Source organism: Panthera uncia (assembly GCF_023721935.1).
Source record: "Panthera uncia isolate 11264 chromosome C1 unlocalized genomic scaffold, Puncia_PCG_1.0 HiC_scaffold_4, whole genome shotgun sequence".
Lineage (NCBI taxonomy): Eukaryota > Metazoa > Chordata > Mammalia > Carnivora > Felidae > Panthera > Panthera uncia.
Genome location: NW_026057585.1, coordinates 63,547,911 through 63,565,721, shown reverse-complemented (window position 1 = coordinate 63,565,721; position 17,811 = coordinate 63,547,911). Strand labels below are relative to the sequence as shown.

At 40.0% G+C, this 17,811-nt stretch overlaps 1 long non-coding RNA gene across 1 annotated transcript; it reads right to left on the bottom strand.

Moving 5' to 3' along the window:
- Positions 1 to 117: 117 nt before the first annotated feature.
- LOC125912618 (uncharacterized) lies at positions 118 to 16,887 on the bottom strand. The gene is made up of 3 exons (XR_007454790.1): positions 16,800 to 16,887; positions 2,806 to 2,866; positions 118 to 768 (listed from the first exon to the last, which is right to left on the bottom strand). It is a non-coding gene; the product is annotated as an uncharacterized LOC125912618 (long non-coding RNA).
- Positions 16,888 to 17,811: the final 924 nt, after the last annotated feature.

Below are 17,811 nucleotides of genomic sequence, written 5' to 3'. Positions count from 1 at the left end.
CTCACGGACCGCGAGATCGTGACCCGAGCCGAAGTCGGACGCTTAACCGACTGAGCCACCCAGGCGCCCCTGTCCCTCTCTACTCTTAAAGGACTTATTGTTGCTGTGGAAACATGAGATCTACCCCAACTAAACCCAGGATCTGCTCTCAGAAAAAAGATGGAAATAAGAATGACATCAGTTATTTATGTCAAATAAGCCTCAAGAGAATGTGATCTGCCAAAGACTGCCCAACCGTTTATAATAGGGCCCTAATGAGCATTAAACATTGCAAAGCAGTCAGCACCATATTTATCATACAAAGACCATTCACAAATGCTAGTTCCCCTTCTTTCCTTACACCCAGTGATCCTCAGTAACTGTTTACTCAATAACCATTTCAATCATTCAACTTCTTCATGATTGGGAATTCAGATGAACATAAAACAGTTTCCCCATAGAAGTCTGAATGGGAAAAATAAAGCACCTTACATGGATAGAATACGTTGTTGGGATATAAAAGTATAATAGAGAAAAAACAACATACCCCCCAAAGTCACTTAAGACTTTATCTAGGAACAGTCATTTGATTTAGAACTTGAAAAACTGGGGCGCCTGGGTGGCTCAGCCTGTAAAGCTGGGGACTTCAGCTCAGTTCACCATCTCCCAGTCTGAGTTCCAGCCCAGGGTGGGGCTCTGTGCTGACAGGTCAGAGCCTGGAGCCTGCTTCGGATTCTCCCTGTCTCTGCCTCTCCCCTGCTCACGTTCTGTTTCTCTCTCTCCCTCTCTCTGTCAACAATAAATAAACATTAAAAAATTAAAAAAAGAAAAAAAGAACTTGAGAAACTAACATAAATTTTTCTCCTGGGTAAGGTTGCTTGATAATATACAGGATGCCTAGTTCAATTTGAATTTCACATAAGCAACATAAAATGTTTTTAATATGTCTCAAATATTGAATGGGCCATATTTAAAATTACTTACAATTTACCCGAAATTCAAATTGAACTGGGCATCCTTGTTTTTATTTGCTAAATCTGGCAACCCTATTCTACAGAATGTGTTAAGACTCAAAGTCATTAAGCTGTAGGGTCTGTTCTAGCAAAAGCAAGCACTATACAGTTGACCCTTGAAAAACAGGGGTTTGGATTGCACAGGTACACTTATAATGCAGATTTTTTACAGTACAGTACTATAAATGTATTTTCTCTTCCTTATAACTTTCTTAATATTTTCTTTTCTCTAGCTTACTTTGTTGTTAGAATACAATATGCAATACATATAACATACAAAATATGTTAATGGACTGTTTATGTTATCAGTGAGGCTTCCAGTCAACAGTAGATTATTAGTAGTTAAGTTTTTGGGGAGTCAAAAGTTATATGCAGATTTTGACTAAGCATAAGCAGGTGGTCAGCATCCCTAAGCCCCCATCCCAGCATTGTTTAGGGTCAATTATAATTTTGTAGGTGCAGAAGTGTGACAGTTTCTGTGCAAGTATGTGTGTGTATAAAGTAGATGCACAGGGGTGCCTGGGTGGCTCAGTTGGTTAAGTGTCCAACTCTTAATTTCGGCTCAGATCATTATCTCACAGTTCATGAGTTTGAGTCCCATGTCAGGCTTTGCACTGACAGCGTGGAACCTGCTTGGTATTCTCTCTCTCCCTTTCTCTCCAACCCTCCCCTGCTCAGGCTTGCTCTTTCTCTCTCTCTCTCAAAATAAACATTAAAACATTTTTTTAATAAAGTAGATGCACATATTTTGGGTCTTTGTATCTCTCCAGTACAGTACAATAGAGAACATTCAAGTATTGGCTCTATCACTTACTAGCTGTGTAATCAATTGACAAATTATTTAATCATTCTGTGTCTCAATTCCTCTCCCATACAATAACAACAGTTCTTATTTCACAGGCTGAACCAACCTCATAGGTTATGAAGATTAAATAAATTAATGTATGTAAAGCACTTAGATCAGTGTTTAGCCTTCCCTCCCCTGCTCTGCCTTTTCTTCTCCTTTGCATCAGTTATTTGCATCAGTGCATAGACTAAACCTAACTGAAACTCGAGACTATTCAACTTGAGACTGTAAGGCAGTGTGGTTTACTGGTGGAGAGTAGGCTCTAATGCCATAGTGCCTGGGTCTGAATCTTGGCTCTACCGCTTAATAGCTATGTGATCTTGAGGAAGTTACTTAACTGCTCTGTGCCTTAGTTTTCTCATCTCTAAAATGAAGGTAACAGCATTAGCCACCTCCAAAGAATTCTTGTGAGAATTAAATGAGTTAATTCACATAATTCAGTGTCTGGTGCATACTAAGCACTTATTAAATGTTAACTAGTAGTGCTTTTTTTTTACATTTGGTTATTTTTTGAGAGAGAGAGAGAGAGAGAGAGAGCAGGGGAGGGGCAGAAAGAGAGAGGGAGAAATCCCAAGCAGGCTCCACAATGTCAGCACAGAGCCTGATGTGGGGCTCAATCCCAGGAACTGTGAGATCATGACCTGAGGTGAAACCAAGAGTCCGATGCTCAACCAACTATGCCACCCAGGCACCTCAACTAGTATTGTTGTTGTTGTTATCATCAGGCAACTCCCCAGTTTTAGCTCTGTTTTGGCATAATCCTTCACCTGAAATTAATGTTAAGCCGATGGCTGGAAAATGTTTCACCACCATAAATAACCTGCTGAATGTATTTTATTTTTACAGCAATCTCTAGGTCCAACGTGGGATTGTATTGTGACACCAAGATCAAGAGTTGCATGCTCTACCTGATGAGCCAGCCAGGCGCCCCTTCCACCATAAATAACCTAAAACCATATCTTGTACCTTGCAGCTGCTTCCTTCTTCCCATCTTCTAGTGTCCTCCAATGAATGTGATCTCCAAAACCTGGAAGGAAAGAGCCTTATAAACATTCACCCGTGAATAAAGGCAAAGACCCAAAAAAAGAAATGTGGCGTGTTCACAAGGTAGCCATAGAAAAGTTTTCCTCTGTCAAGAACATGGTGTTCAAGTCTCAGCTCTACCCCTTTCTAGGTGTATGGGACCATGAATGGTCCCATACCTCAAGCCTCAGTTTACTTTCATATATATAAAACAGAGAAAACATGACCTAATTCATAATTTTCAAGAACAGCAAATAATGGTTGGGAAATTCTTTAACATTGAGTATGCAAATAACACTATAAGCATGAATGAGAACTTTCCACAGAGTAAACACAAAATAGGTCATAACAAATCATTACCAGCTGCAGACAATACAGGAACATAGATTTAGGGTCAGAAATACAAGGGTATGGGATGCCTGGGTGGCTCAGGTCATGATCTCATGGTTTGTGGGTTCGAGTCCTGCCTCAGGCTCTGTGCTGGAGCTTCCTTTGGATTCTGTATCTCCCTCTCTCTCTGCCCCTCCCCTACTCATGCTCTCTCTCTCTCTCTCTCAAAAATAAACAAACGTTAAAAAAAATACAAGGGTATGTGACTCCACTTCCTATCAAATGTGTGAATTTTGTAAATGTAGTGAACTCTCCAAATCCCAATTTATTCATCTTTAAAATCAAGATAATAATACCTACCTCCAAGTGTTGGTGTAAAGATTAAATGAGATAATGTATCCAAAGCTACTCTTATTATTCCCCTCACTTCCACCAAAATCATACCTCTGTTATGTCAAACCTTTCAGAGGCTCTCCGATTACCTAAAAAGAAAGGTCAAACTCTGGTAGCAGGGCTTACAAAGCCTTTCAAAATATGGCACCTGCCCATCTCCCCAGGCTCACTTTCCACACTTTTTCTAAAATCCTCTATACAAAACTGTTTTCATTTCCTTAAACTCGGCATGTACTGTCTCCCCTCCAGCCTTCATAATTACTGCCTCCTCTGCCTTTCCTTCCATCCTCACTTCCAATTTATTCTTCAAATACAAACCCAGAGGGCATCATTACATCTGGTAAATCTTCCCTGACTCCCAAAGCAGCCTATTCTTGCTCCATCACAGCATTTCCCAGGCTGAACTATAAATGTTTATGTGCCTGTCTCCCTCACACTAAAGGGAATTACCTTAGGGCTGAGATCATATCTGTCTTATTCTCTCCTATTTCTCCAGCATTGAGCATTATACATGGCCATAGTAAGTGCTCCATAAAATATTTTTTGAGTAAATGAATCTTATTTAGGCCATATCATGTAAATGACTTAGTTTTATTACTTGAAAAATGTTGAGTGATCACAGTAATACTGTCATTCATTGGCCCCTTTATATGTGCTCATGTTAACTACACGTTATCTCATTTAAATTTGGCCTTGGGGCGCCTGGGTGGTTCAGTGGGTTAAGCATCCGATTTTGCCTCAGGTCATGATCTCACAGTTTGTGGGTTCGAGCCCCACATTGGGCTCTGTGCTGACAGCTCAGAGCCTGGAGCCTGCTTCGGATTCTGTGTCTTCCTCTCTCTCTGCCCCTCCCCCACTCATGCTCTGTTTCTACCTCAAAAATAAATATATAAAAAAAAATTTTTTTTAATTTGGCCTTAACAATAACCCTGTCTATATTTCCCTAAACTTCTGTTTTCTCATCAGGAAAATAGGTAAAATAATAGCTGTATCTCATAAGATTGCTACTGGATATTACATAAGAAATAAGAATATATAGCACCTTAGCACACTGCTTAGCATTTATAAATGATCAGTAAATAGCAGCTTTTGTTATGCTTTTCATTTGAGACTTCTAAGGCTCTGAGAAGTTACATAACCTGTACCAGGTCACACAGCTGGTAAATGGCCAAGCTGGGATTTAAACTTCAATTCTATGACTTTTCAGTTACGATACTATCTTGCAGACCTTCCTTTCCCAGAAGAAATTCAAATTTCCATCAGTGTTGCCACAGGGAAATAAACAGCTCATCTAGATTAGTGCACAGAGGCAGTATCCCAACTAATCATCATCATTTTTCATTTCCAACAGTGTGGGTTGCTAGCCAAGAGAAATATGTCACTTGCCTAGGGCCCAAAGTCTAATCTTGAAGAGTTAATGATTAAGTGAGAGTAAAACTGGGAGAATTGGAAGGTGCCTAATGTGATTGATCACCATCATTCTACCTGTCAATACCTAAATTCAGGCAACTTAATCCTACCTTGGCGGGATTGCCCAAGTAGACAGTTTGGGGCAGTATCCACCTACAAAATAATAAAATCCCAGATAAAACAGACTTTCAAAATGTACTTACTGGGCTAAAGTAAGCTAAAACCAGATAGTGAGCAACAAATAAAAGGGAAAGCTGACCTGAAAGCAAATGTCTATTACGATAGAGCAAAATGGAGATAAATCTGAGATTCCATATTTAAACAATTAAAAAAAAGATTGAAATGATAATACCCATAGTTTTCCAGATAAGTCAAATTTCAAACCTTTCTAGAGGAAAGTACTCCCCACTTTAGGCCTCCAGAATAGCCAAAGATGAACAGTTCACAATCATAGATTCCCCCAAACACATAAGAAAACAGGCCACCACAAGTAGGAATCAGCAGAGGCAACAAATAGATTTAGATCCCCTACGGACTTCAGATATTAGAATTATCAGCCATAGGACACAAAGATAACTACGTGTGAACATTTAAAGAAATAACACATGGAGGGTGCCTGGGTGGCTCAGTTGGTTAAACGCCCGAGTTGATTTTGGGTCAGGTCATGACCTCATGGTTTGTGCACTGTCAGTGCAGAGCCTGCTTGGGATTCTCTCTTTCCCTCTCTCTCTGCTCCTCCCCCACTGGCTCACTCTTTCTCTCTCAAAATAAACATTTTTTTAAATTAAAAAAACATAAAGAAGTAACACATGGGATCACAAAAATGCATGCAACACATGAAATAAATAGGCAAATCTATAAAGGCACCTGGACTTCTAGAAATTAAATATATAGGGGCAGCTGGGTGGCTCAGTTGGTAGAGCATTCGATCCTTGGTGTCGGGGTTGTGAGTTCAAGCCCTACCTTGGGCATAGAGCCTACTTAAAAAAAATAATGGTTGAAATATAATATCAATGGATATTCAGTGATAAAAAGAAATGAGCTAGTAAGCCACAAAAAGACATGGAGGAACCTTAAATGCATATTGCTAAGTGAATGACGCCAATCTGAAAATGCTACATAATATATGATTCCAACTACATAACATTCTGGAAGAGGCAAAACTATGGAGATTATAAAAAGATCAGTGGTTGCCAGGGGTTCACGGGGGACAGAGGGATGAGTAGGTGGAACATAGAATTTTTATAGCAGTGAAACTATTCTGTACGATTTTGTAATGGCAGATATATGTTGTTATGAGTTAAATTGTGTCTACCCCACCAAATTGGTATGTTGAAGTCCTAAACCACAATACCTGAGAATAGGACTGTATTTGGACAGAGTCTTTAAAGAGGTTAATTAAATTAAAATGAGGTCACTAGTGTAGGTCCTAATCCATTATAACTGGTGTCCTTCTAAAAAGAGATTAAGACAGACACATATAAAAAAAGGAAGACCATGTGAAGACACAGAAAGACAGCCATCTATAAGAAGAAACCAATCCTGCCAACCACTTGCTGTTGAACTTGTAGCTTCCAGATTTGTAAGAAAATAAATTTTTGTTAATTTATTAATTAATTATTAATTTGTTTCTACAAGTCTGTAGAATTTGTTATGGCACCTCTAGCAAATTAACATATATGTCATTATACACTTGTCAAAACCCAGAGACTATATAGCACAAATGTAAACCATGGACTTTAGTCAATAATAATGTATCAATACTGGCTGATCAATCGTAACAAATGAACAACACCAATGCAAGATGTTAATTATAGGGAAAACCCGGAGAGGGGGAAAGTGGAGGGGTGACAGCTGACATGGAACTCTATTTTCCACTCAAGTTTTCTACAGAGCTTACACTGCTCAAAAAAATAAATTCTAGTAATTAAAAAAAATACAATGAGGGGCACCTGGGTGGCTCAGTTGGTCAAGCATCCGACTTTGGCTCAGGTCATGATCTCGTGATTTGTGAGTTCGAGCCCCGTGTCAGGCTCTGTGCTGACAGCTCAGAGCTTGGAGATATTTTGAAGGGGCACCTGGCTGGCTCAGTCAGAAGAGTGAGTGACTCTTGATCTCAGGATTGTGAGTTTGAGCCCCATGTTGGGTGTAGAGATTACTAAAAAAATAAGTAAGTAAACTTTGTATTTTTTAATAAATAAATGTTAAATGTTTTTTAATTAAAAAATTAAAAAATTCAATGAATAGGTTAAAACAGCAAATTAGAGACCAGTGGAGAGATAAATCAGAAGTTATCCAGAATGCAGCACAGAGAGATAAGGGGATAGAAAATGTGAAGAAGAGGCCAATAAATATTGAGAAGATTAATAAAGCTAGTATAAAAAGAATTGGAGTTTCAGAATGAAAAGATGAGAGAAAAGGATATATTTGAAAAGACAATATCACTGGGATAGGGCACTGGGTGACTGGGGAACAAAAATGGGAGGAAAAAATACCTTTTGAAATATCAAACCATGTTAATGTATTACTACTTAAAATACATTTGCATCTTTTAAAAAGAAAAAGAAAGAAAGAATGGCTGAGAATTTTCAAGAACTTAGAGAAAACATGAATTTGCAGGTACACAAAGCACAATCTATAGCAACTGAGACAAATTACAAAATCAAAATACACACACTTACACCGTAGTGAAACTGCAGAGCAGCAAAAATATTAAGATCTTTAAAGTATTTCAGAGACAAATGACATATTTCCCACAAAATATCAATAATTAGACTGACAGGAGCAAACTAGAAATCAGAAGAAAGCAGAATACCATCTTCAAAATACTGAAAAGAAAATATCTCTAAATTTAGAATTACGTGCCTAGCAAAACTATCTTTCAAGAACAAGGGCAAGACAGACATCTTCTGAAAAACTAAGAAACTTTTCCACCATCACGTATTCACAACTCATTATTATTTCAATGAATAAATATTTACTATGTAGTATTACATAGTGGTTAAGACCATGAACTCTGGACCTAGACTCCCTAGGTTGGAATCCTAGTTGCAGCTTACTAGTTGTGTGACTTAGGGCAAGTTTCTTACCCTCAGTTTCTTCACCTGTGGATAACCAAGGATTACAACAGTACTTACCTGTTAGGGTTGCTGTGAGGATTGAAAAAATGAATACGTTAAAGAACTCTGAACAGTGTCTGGGACTGGAGAATTGCTACAAGTATCTGCTATTAATATAATATGCAAAGCACTGTTCTAAGTACTTTATGAATATTGATCCTCATAATAACCCTAGAGGTAGGTACTCTTATTAATCCCATTTTACAGATGAGAAAACTGAGGCACAAAGTCTAAATAACTCCCAAGTTTATATCACTAGTGAGTATCAGAGCTGGGATCTGAACCTAGGCAATCAAGGTCCAGACTCCCTGCTTTTAATCACTACACAGTGGTGTCCCTAAAACTAGAGGGAGGTAAGAACAAAGAGGGAACGAAGAGGAGGGAACAGACAATGCAGGGCCTATTAGGCCACTGTAAAGACTCTAGCTTTTACTAAGCTCTTGGGTTTTGATCAGAGTAGTAACACAATGTGGTTTATGTTTTCACAGGATTGCTTTGGCTTCTATGCTGAAAACAAACTACAGGGGGTGTTATGAGTTGAACTGTATCCCTTAAAAAAAGATATGTTGGAGTCCTAACCCCCAGACATGTGACCTTATTTGGAAATAGGGTCTTTACAGAGGTAATCAAGTTAAAATGAGGTCGTCGAGGTGGGCCCTAACCCAGTATGACTAGTCTCTATCTAAAAAGGGAAATGTGGACACAGATATGCACACAGGGAGAGCATAGCCATCTACAGATCCATCCCTCACTGTTCAGAAGGAACCAATCCTGCCGATTGCAAACTTCCAGCCTCCAGAACTGTAAGACAATAAATTTCTGTTGTTTAAGCCACTCAGTTTGTGGTACTTTGTTACTGTAGCCCTAGTAAACTAATATAGAGGGAAAAAGGAAAAGCAAATGAGACTAGTAAAGTGGCTATTGCAATAATCCAGGCAAACAATGATGATGGTTTGGACTAGCAGAGATGATAGAGGGTATAAGATACTACCGGATTCTGGATATATTTTGAAGGCAAAGTCAAAAGGATTTTGCCATGCATATGGGGTGAGAGAAGTTGAGGACAACTCTTAAGGTTTTTGGCCTGGGCGACTGGAAAAATGGAGTTGCCATTAACAGAACTGGGGAAGGAGCAATTAGAGTGAGTTTTGGAAAGAAACATTAAGAGATTTGATTTGGGTGTGTTCACTTGAGATGCTTACTAGACATCTAAGTATAGATGCTAAATAAGCAACTAAATGTCTAAGGGTGAAATTCAAGGGACAGGTATCAGAATGTGGATGTTATTAAAGTCATGAGACTGAATAAGATCACCAAGGGAGTGAGTATAGATGAAGAGGGAGTCCAAGAGCCCTGGAGGACTCCTAGGTCAGGGGAGATAAAGAAGAACAACACAAGGACAAGAGAAGGAACTGCCAAGTGAGACTGGCAGAAAACTAGCAGTGCATGGAGTCCTGGAATCCAAGTGTTTCCAAGATGTTTCAGGAAGGAAGGATGATCAACTGACTCCAATGTTCCTGTTAAATCAGAAATGACCTCAGCATTTAGCAACTGGAGAGCAATGCTGACCTTGATAAGATCAGTTTCAATTAGACGAGTGGGATGAAAGCATGATTAGAGCAAGATCAAGATAGCCCAGGGGAAGAACCAGAGGAGTACCTACAACTCTTGCACAGAATTTTCCCATATGGGGGGTAATTGTTAGGGGGAGCAGTGAGTTGAGGAAGGGTTTTTATTCAATATGGAGGAAAGTATAGAGATGTTGAAAGCTGATAGAAATGATGTAATAAAGGGAGGACAATTGCTGATACAGGACAAGAAAGATGAGTCAAAAATATCTAGAGGAGGTGAAAGGAGAAAGGAGTTAGTACTCCAATAGAGGGATCAGCTTTTGCTAGGAGCACAGATAGTTTATCCAGTAGACAGGGGAGGAAGAATATATGGACACTGGTGCTAGAAGGTGGGTAGACATAGTGGTAACAATTTTTGAAAGGCCTCTTCCAATTGCTTCTATCTTCTGTTAAAGAGGAAACATGGTCACCAGCTGAGAGCAAAGATTGTGGAGAAAGTATTGGAGATTTGAAGAGACAAAGGGAAATTAAAATAGTCCCCTAGGAGGGAAGAACCAGAGAAACTAAAGGAATAAGTGAAGGTCACATTTCAGGAAGAAAATGATTCCAGAAGAAAGTCTAGATACAAGGAATAGTGAACAAATAAATTGGGAAACATGTGGATAAATCTAAATATTATCTGTACAAAGAATGTTAGTGCTCAATTGGTAGAGTTAAAAAAAAAAAAGCACCGAACAACTGCTTATAAGTAAAGAGGAAGTGACTGAAGTTGAAATGTTCTAAGACCCCTTTCCATTGGACGGTTAAGATATTAATATTAGATTTTGTAAGTGTGTAAGTAAAATTTCAAAAGTAATCACCAAAAGAAAAGAACTAGACGGTCAACTTCTACACTAATAAAGGAGACAAAACAAAATGAGAGTAAGAAAATACTAAATTCCTAAAGTAAACAAGGAGAAAAAACAGTAGCAATGCAAACCAGATGACAGAAATAAGACCAGCTCTGGCAATAATCACCATAAATATAAGTGGACTAAACTTGCCAGTTAAAGTTAAAATATAGAAATTGTCAGATTTCACTTAAAAAAAAACAAACACAAAACCTACCTCTATAACGTTTAAAAGAGCACCTAAAACAGACAGACTTGAAAAAGTCTAAAGTTAGTTGATTGAAAAGTATGTGTCGGGCAAATGTCACCCAAAAGAAAGTCAAAAAAGCTAGATTAATATCAGGTAAAATTCAATTTCTCCATAAACTGCGGCTACTAAGAAGCTAGCTGACACAGCTAAAGGTCATAGGAGGTTCTGGCTAAGAATAGAGACCCTGTGGCAGCACCATTCAATAGAACTTCCTGCAATGATGGAAATGTTCTAGATCTGCACTATTTAATATGGTAGCCACTAGCCACAAGTGGCTACTGAATACCTGAAATGTGGCTAATGCAACTGAAAAGATGAATTTTTTATTTTGATTAGTTTAAATTTAAGGGTGACATGTGACTAGTACCACTGTATTGGGACAGCACAAACTTAAGAGATTAGTCCAATCCTTTCATACTAGGAAGGCCTAGAAAAAGGAAGAGGCTACCCAAAACTACAAAATCACAACCAGAATTTAGGTCTCCTGATTCCTAATTAACATGCTTTTCCAGTATCCCAACATGTGCCAACCTGCCTTACTGCATCATCCCTAAGAGTCAGTCTAGAGGTATTATTTGAAACAATTCACTACATGTACAAAATTGCTTTGAAAATTTGTATTAAAAAGTACATTGGAGGGCCTCGTGGGTGGCTCAGTTGGTTAAGTATCCAACTTTGGCTCAGGTTAATGGTCTCGCGGCTCGGGGGTTCAAGCCCCACATCAGGCTCTCTGCTCTCAGTGCGGAGCCTGCTTTGGATCCTCTGTCCCCCTCTCTCTCTGCCCCTCTCCTGCTCGCACACGCACACTCTCCCTCTCTCAAAAATAAATACACTTAAAAAAAAAAAGTACATTGGAGGGGCACCTGGCTGGCTCAGCCGGTAGAGCATGCACCTCTTAATTGTGGGTTCTAAGTTCAAGCCCCAAGTTGGGTATAGAGAGGACTTAAAAATAAAATTGTTAAAAAATAAAAATAAAAAGTACACTGGAATTTTTCATAAGAGTCATGATCACCACCATCATTTTCTGAATGCTTACTCTGTGATGATCACAATAATAACAACGATAGCAACAATATTAATAATGACTAATACTCACATGGCATTCATTGTATGTCAGGTCCTGTTTTCCATACTTTTATACATATTAACTTATCTTCACAATAAACTTACAAGGTAGAAACTCTAATTATCCCCATTTTACAGATATGGAAGCTGAAGTCAAACACCTTGCCCAAGGTTGCACTGCCAGTAAATGACAGAACTGGGATTAGAACTTAGGTGGCCAACTTCTAGAGTCTGTATTTTAACCGCACACTATACTGCCTTTCCAGCAAAGAGTAAATGAACAAATTAATGAAAGAACACAGTCTCAGCAAAGGAGAATGAAAACACTGACTTCAGATCTGGAAAACCAGGTCCTTTTGTTTCACTTCAAATATAACTTGAAAGGGTACAGTGTTAACTTTGTTATTAAAATCACCTACTCCCTTAACACCACCCACACTTATACACCCATGCCAACGTGGAACATTTGAAAACAGTCCAATTTCCTGAAGTGTCACATGCACAGCCACCTAATTTATGCCACTATCTGCAAAGTGAGCTGAAGGCTCCCACATCAGTAGCCCTTTCCCTAAAACATTAATTTTTAAAGTGGGGGTGGGGAGGACCATTTCTAAACACAGCATTTACAGCAGAATTCCAACCCCTTCATCCTGAAACTGTTTTCATGAATGTATGTGAAAGACATCAGGAAAGTATTATCCACCCACTCCTGCTATTGAAACAAAAGGTCAAGTGTCAGAGCTGGCAGCCAAGCCTCTAAAACAAGCAACACTGTACCTGAGAGATAGAATAACACAGTAGCTAAGCAAAGTCTAACTACAGTAGAGCAGAATTGGACTGGAATCCCACTTCCACCCTCTTGGCATTTTCACAAACGCAAAATATGGCTAAGAAAAATATCTATCCCATAGGATTCTTGTGAATGTGCGTAGGACACTGACACTTCATGTGTCAGTGCCAAATTTTTATTCCAGAGACTTAACAAAGTCATCTATCTCTGTTTCAGGCAGTGACAGCATCTGAACCACCCCCATTGACAACTTTCTTATTTCTCCTGTGAAGTCTTCAAAGGAGTTTCTGCACTCAGAGACAGGAATGGTATACTGGTTAAGAGGACGGGCTCTAGGATTTCTAAACCAGAGAGTCCATATACCAGCTGTGTGACTCCCTTGCCCCATTTTAGATTCTTCATCTGTGAAATGAGGATGATAAGAAAAAATATTATCCATCTCAGAGGATTATTGTGAGTATTAAACTAGTTAATACATGAAAAATGCACAGAACAGTGCCTGGAATATAGTAAATGTACAGAAAATGTTAGTCATTACAATTCTCCCCATAGATGATATATTCCAAATTTTTAGGACACAGAGAACAACAAAATTATAGTTGACCCCTGAACAACACGGGTTTGAACTGCACACATCTACTTATACATGGATTTTTTTACAGTACAGTACTATAAATATATTTCTCTTCCTTGTGATTTTCTTAACATTTCTTTTCTCTAGCTTACTTTATTATATAAAAACAGTATATAATATATAGAACATAATAATGTGTTAATCAAATATTTATGTTATTGGTAAGGCTACTGATCATCAGTAAAGTTTTGGAGGCGTCAAAAAAGTTATATGCTGATTTTTCGACTGTGGGATGTGCAGGGGTCAGCATCCCTAACCCCTGTGCTGCTCAAGAGTCAACTGTATTTGTTAATACCATACTGTTAATACCAACTGTATTTGTTAATACCACTCCAATACCATACTGTTAGAGCTGAAATGACTCTTAGGAATCATTTCTAGTTCAACACTCTCATTCAATTAATAGTGCCCTGGTAAGACTACATGGTCTGACCAGCATTAAAACCCAGGTTTCCTGGGGCACCTGGGTGGCTCAGCCGGTTAAGCGTCTGACTTCAGGTCATGACTCGGGGTTTGTGAGTTCAAGCCCCGTGTGGAGCTCTGTGCTGACAACTCGGAGCCTGGAGCCTGCTTCAGATTCTGTCTCCCTCTCTCTCTGCCCCTCTGCCACTTATGTTGTCTCTCTTTCTCTCTCTCAAAAATAAACATTAAAAAAAATTTTTTAAACAACAAAACAAAACAAAAACACCAGGTCTCCTGATTCCTATCCAGTGCTCACACTTCTGTATTTCCTATTTTTAATGAAAATAGTAGGGTTGTTCAGTCTTTTCTCTCTGCAAACCAACAGGCCATCTTCTGGAAAGAGCCAGAGCTCTGAAAACATTTGGGAAGAAATCATACTCATCAAAATTTTCAGGAAATACTGCTTCAGGTAGCACATTTTGGGGGAGGTAGGGTAGATAGGCTATAATTTTTTCCCAAGAATCCATACCCAAGAGATACAAAAAACAAAAATTTGAAACATTATTAATTCCTTTCAGGAACAATTAAATATTCTTCCTTGGGAGGGCATAATAATAAATATTAACTAAATCCTTTCTAAGTTTATAACACAATATTACGTGCCTTTTTTTTTTTTTAATCCTCAGAGCACAGCCCCCCTGCCTCAAGTTGCCTTCTTACATACTGCTACAGTTACTGGTATTTTCCTTGCTCACCGTACATATCACAGCTTATGCAATTGCTTGCTTACTTGCTTTGACAGTCCTCAGACTATAAGCAGAAAAAAGACAGGGATCTCAATGATCAGATACACCATTCATTTCTTCTTTCAACAGATATTCCTGAGCATGAATGAGACAGAAATGGTCCTGGCTTACTGGGGCAGACTATACTTGTAGCAATATCTCATTCCACATGCTTTTCTTACAAAGTGTCCTCAACATTCTTTCCATGCAGGTCCTTCCCCTTGAACACGCCCTTACAGACTACAATGGAAGTGATGCTATGTGACTTATAAGGCTAGATGATAAAAATGCAATGCATTTCCACCTTGGTCTCTTGGGACGGACCCTCTTAAGAGTCTGGCTGTCATACTGAGGAACCCCACACCTGGCCCATGAAGAAAGACCACATGGAAAAGTAACCAGACATGGAACCAAGGGACACACCTTCCCTACGGTGCCTTGTTTGAAATCCTGACTCACAGAATTATGAGCATAATAAAATGATTTCCTTACACTATTAAATTTTGGGGTGGTTTATTATGCAGCAATGGCAACTGGAACAACCATTAATAAATATACGGCTTAATATCTAATAAGGAGTAAAGATACTGAACACATGACTCTAAAGTATTGCCTACACCTAACAGTAACTGGAACAGAGTAAATTATTTGTTGAGTGTCCAAGGTAGTTATTATTATGCCCATTTTGTAGATGAGGAACTGAGCTTTGAAAGGTGAAGCAACTTGCCCTAAGCCTCTCAGCTGGCCAATAGCAGAATAAATTAAAATTCAGATCTACACCCACACTCATAACACTGTACTCTGTCTCCCTTGGTACTTACATTTTTGTGCTAAATATACAGTAATCTGTTTCAAAATGAGATTGTCAGTACTGAAAATATTCTGGCCCAGAATTCACCATGCAGTTTCATCACTGAGATGGAAATCCACATATCACCTTCTCACAGAAGTCTTCTTTGACCTTCCTAGCTCAAGTAATGCCAGCTCCCTCACCCTCCCCAGCCATTCTTTCTACTCCATCACGATTTCATTTTCTTCACAATACTTATCCCTAGCTGAAATTCTCTTGCTTCTTACATTTGTTCTTGTTCACGTGTCTACTCTCTGTATCTCTGACTTGAATATGAACTCTGTGAGCAGGACCCTTATCTGTCCTGTCTATTCCAAGATCCCCAGTGCCTAGTACAGTGCCTGGAATATGGTAGGTGATCAAAAATTAATTATATACTGGAGGAGTGACCACCCAACCTCACCACCTACCAATAAATATGCAAACTGGAAGGATAAAGCAAAGTTTAAAACATCAGGACTGCATCAGAATCACTCCATCCAGTAAGGTTGGTACAAAAAAAGGAGAGGAGAATCCATGCTACCACTCTTCTACTTAGAAAAAGCATAAACCCTGAATTCCAAAGGAGATGTAGGTAAGGGGATGGGGTGGGGGTGGAGGTCACACCGATCTCCCATTCATAACCACTGTCCCCTCAACTCCTCAAAAAAAATCAGTTTCTTCAGACACATTGACTGAAGCACACCAAGGACAACTGTTGGTGACCCTCTAACACCAGACCTTCTATCCTTCACCTGGCCTTTTCTTATATACCAGTTCTGGGATGCAGGTGCTATTCTCCCCAAGGTCCGGAAGAAGCAGTAACCTAACTCCTCAGGGAGAAGGTGAGTAGGGGGATCTTCAGAGCCAGGGAAATGGTCTCTGCATGTGCAGGTCTCCAAAGACCGTATTTCTCCCAAAAGGAAAAATGATTGTTCCTGAGGACCTACCAAGTGCTAGGCACCTATGCTGGCTCTTAAACCTGCTTTAGGGTCGTTCCTTACCTCCAACCCAAGAATTTAGGGAGGCCTCAAGCACAACTTCCTTCTCACCATTTCCCAGACCCGCTACTCCTTATCCCCTAGAAATCCTCAAAATCCAGGAGCGGTTAGAGAGGATAAAAAGAAACCTGGCGTGGCCTAAGACACAGAACGGGAGGGGGATCGTGTTAGCATAAGAAGAGGATTATACTGGGCTGGGCCCCAGTATGAGTAAAGATTAATATAAGAAGGCAGTCTGACCCTTTCCAAGCCCAATATGTCCATCAGAAGAGGTGATCAGAAGCAGGAAACTGAAGCTCAGCAAACAAGTGGCCCCGAGATGAGACCGAAGCTCCATGGTGGTAGGTGCGCGGAGCCACCGGGCTGAGCAGACGGAGGAGGACCAGAGTCCTAGCAGAAGGTCCGTGCCGTTCCCCAAGTGCGGCTCAGCCCAACCCCTCGCGTTCCCAGATTTTTTTTTTTCCTAACCGTGAAGGAAGTGATGTTAGACGGATGTGGGTGGTGCCTCCGGGGTCTGGTTTGAGATGGAGTAAGTTTAAAGGTGCAGATCACGTAGAAGGGTGCGGGAATTGCTCTCCTGCGCGACCTGCTTCCCCTCGATTCTGGATATTCAGTCCGAAGACTGAGAGGGAGAAGGTGGGCCGAGATAGTGGGGGTGGGGAGAGGGCTCAAGAGAACCGTTGCTGGTTGCCTCAGCCTGCAAGCTAGCCCCTCCCCCCAAGAACCGCTGCACTTAATATTCACAACGCGAATTATTGATCGGTGAAGTCAGCTGCTCCCTACAGTGGGCGCGTTGCCCATTGGCCTCCCCTTTCCTCCTCCGCAAAACAAAACAAAACAAAAAAAACCCCAAAAACCTAGACTACGCGATTTCATTCTTAGGTTCCTGCTCTGGTCACGAGGAGACCTGGCAAACCTGTTCTGCAGTGTATTGTCTCGTGCCTTGCAAGAATGCCCCTTCCTGCTGGAGAAGCAGCGCTGGACCTTATTTTTCCTTGCAGCCGCAATTCGTCCACTCTGGGATGATGCAACCAACCGATGCAAGCTCCCAGAAAACCAAATTTCGAATCCCTTATTGCAAAACTGACCCAGATCTTCAGGGAACGAGGACAAAAGTCACTGCAGACATTTAAAGCGTAAAACTTCTTCTGGTTAAATCTACTTGACTTGTTTTTAAACTTTGTGGGTTGAGTATTTCTCCTCAAGTTTTCCTCTGATTTACATAACAAACGGTAAAATTTCCCGTCTCTCCTCCCAGTAGAAGCTAGTTGAATCAATACACTAGTGAGTCCGCACTAGTTGACTCCGACAGTGCGTACTTAATGAGTAGTGAAAGACATGAGACAAAAGTACACCCCTCAAACAAAAATACACACCTCTTTTTTATTAGTACCCTTAAAAAATTGTAGGCACAATGGAATCCTCGGGAGACTGCAGGCTCCAGAATGCAGTGCGGCCACCTGCACCTGCCGCATTTCTA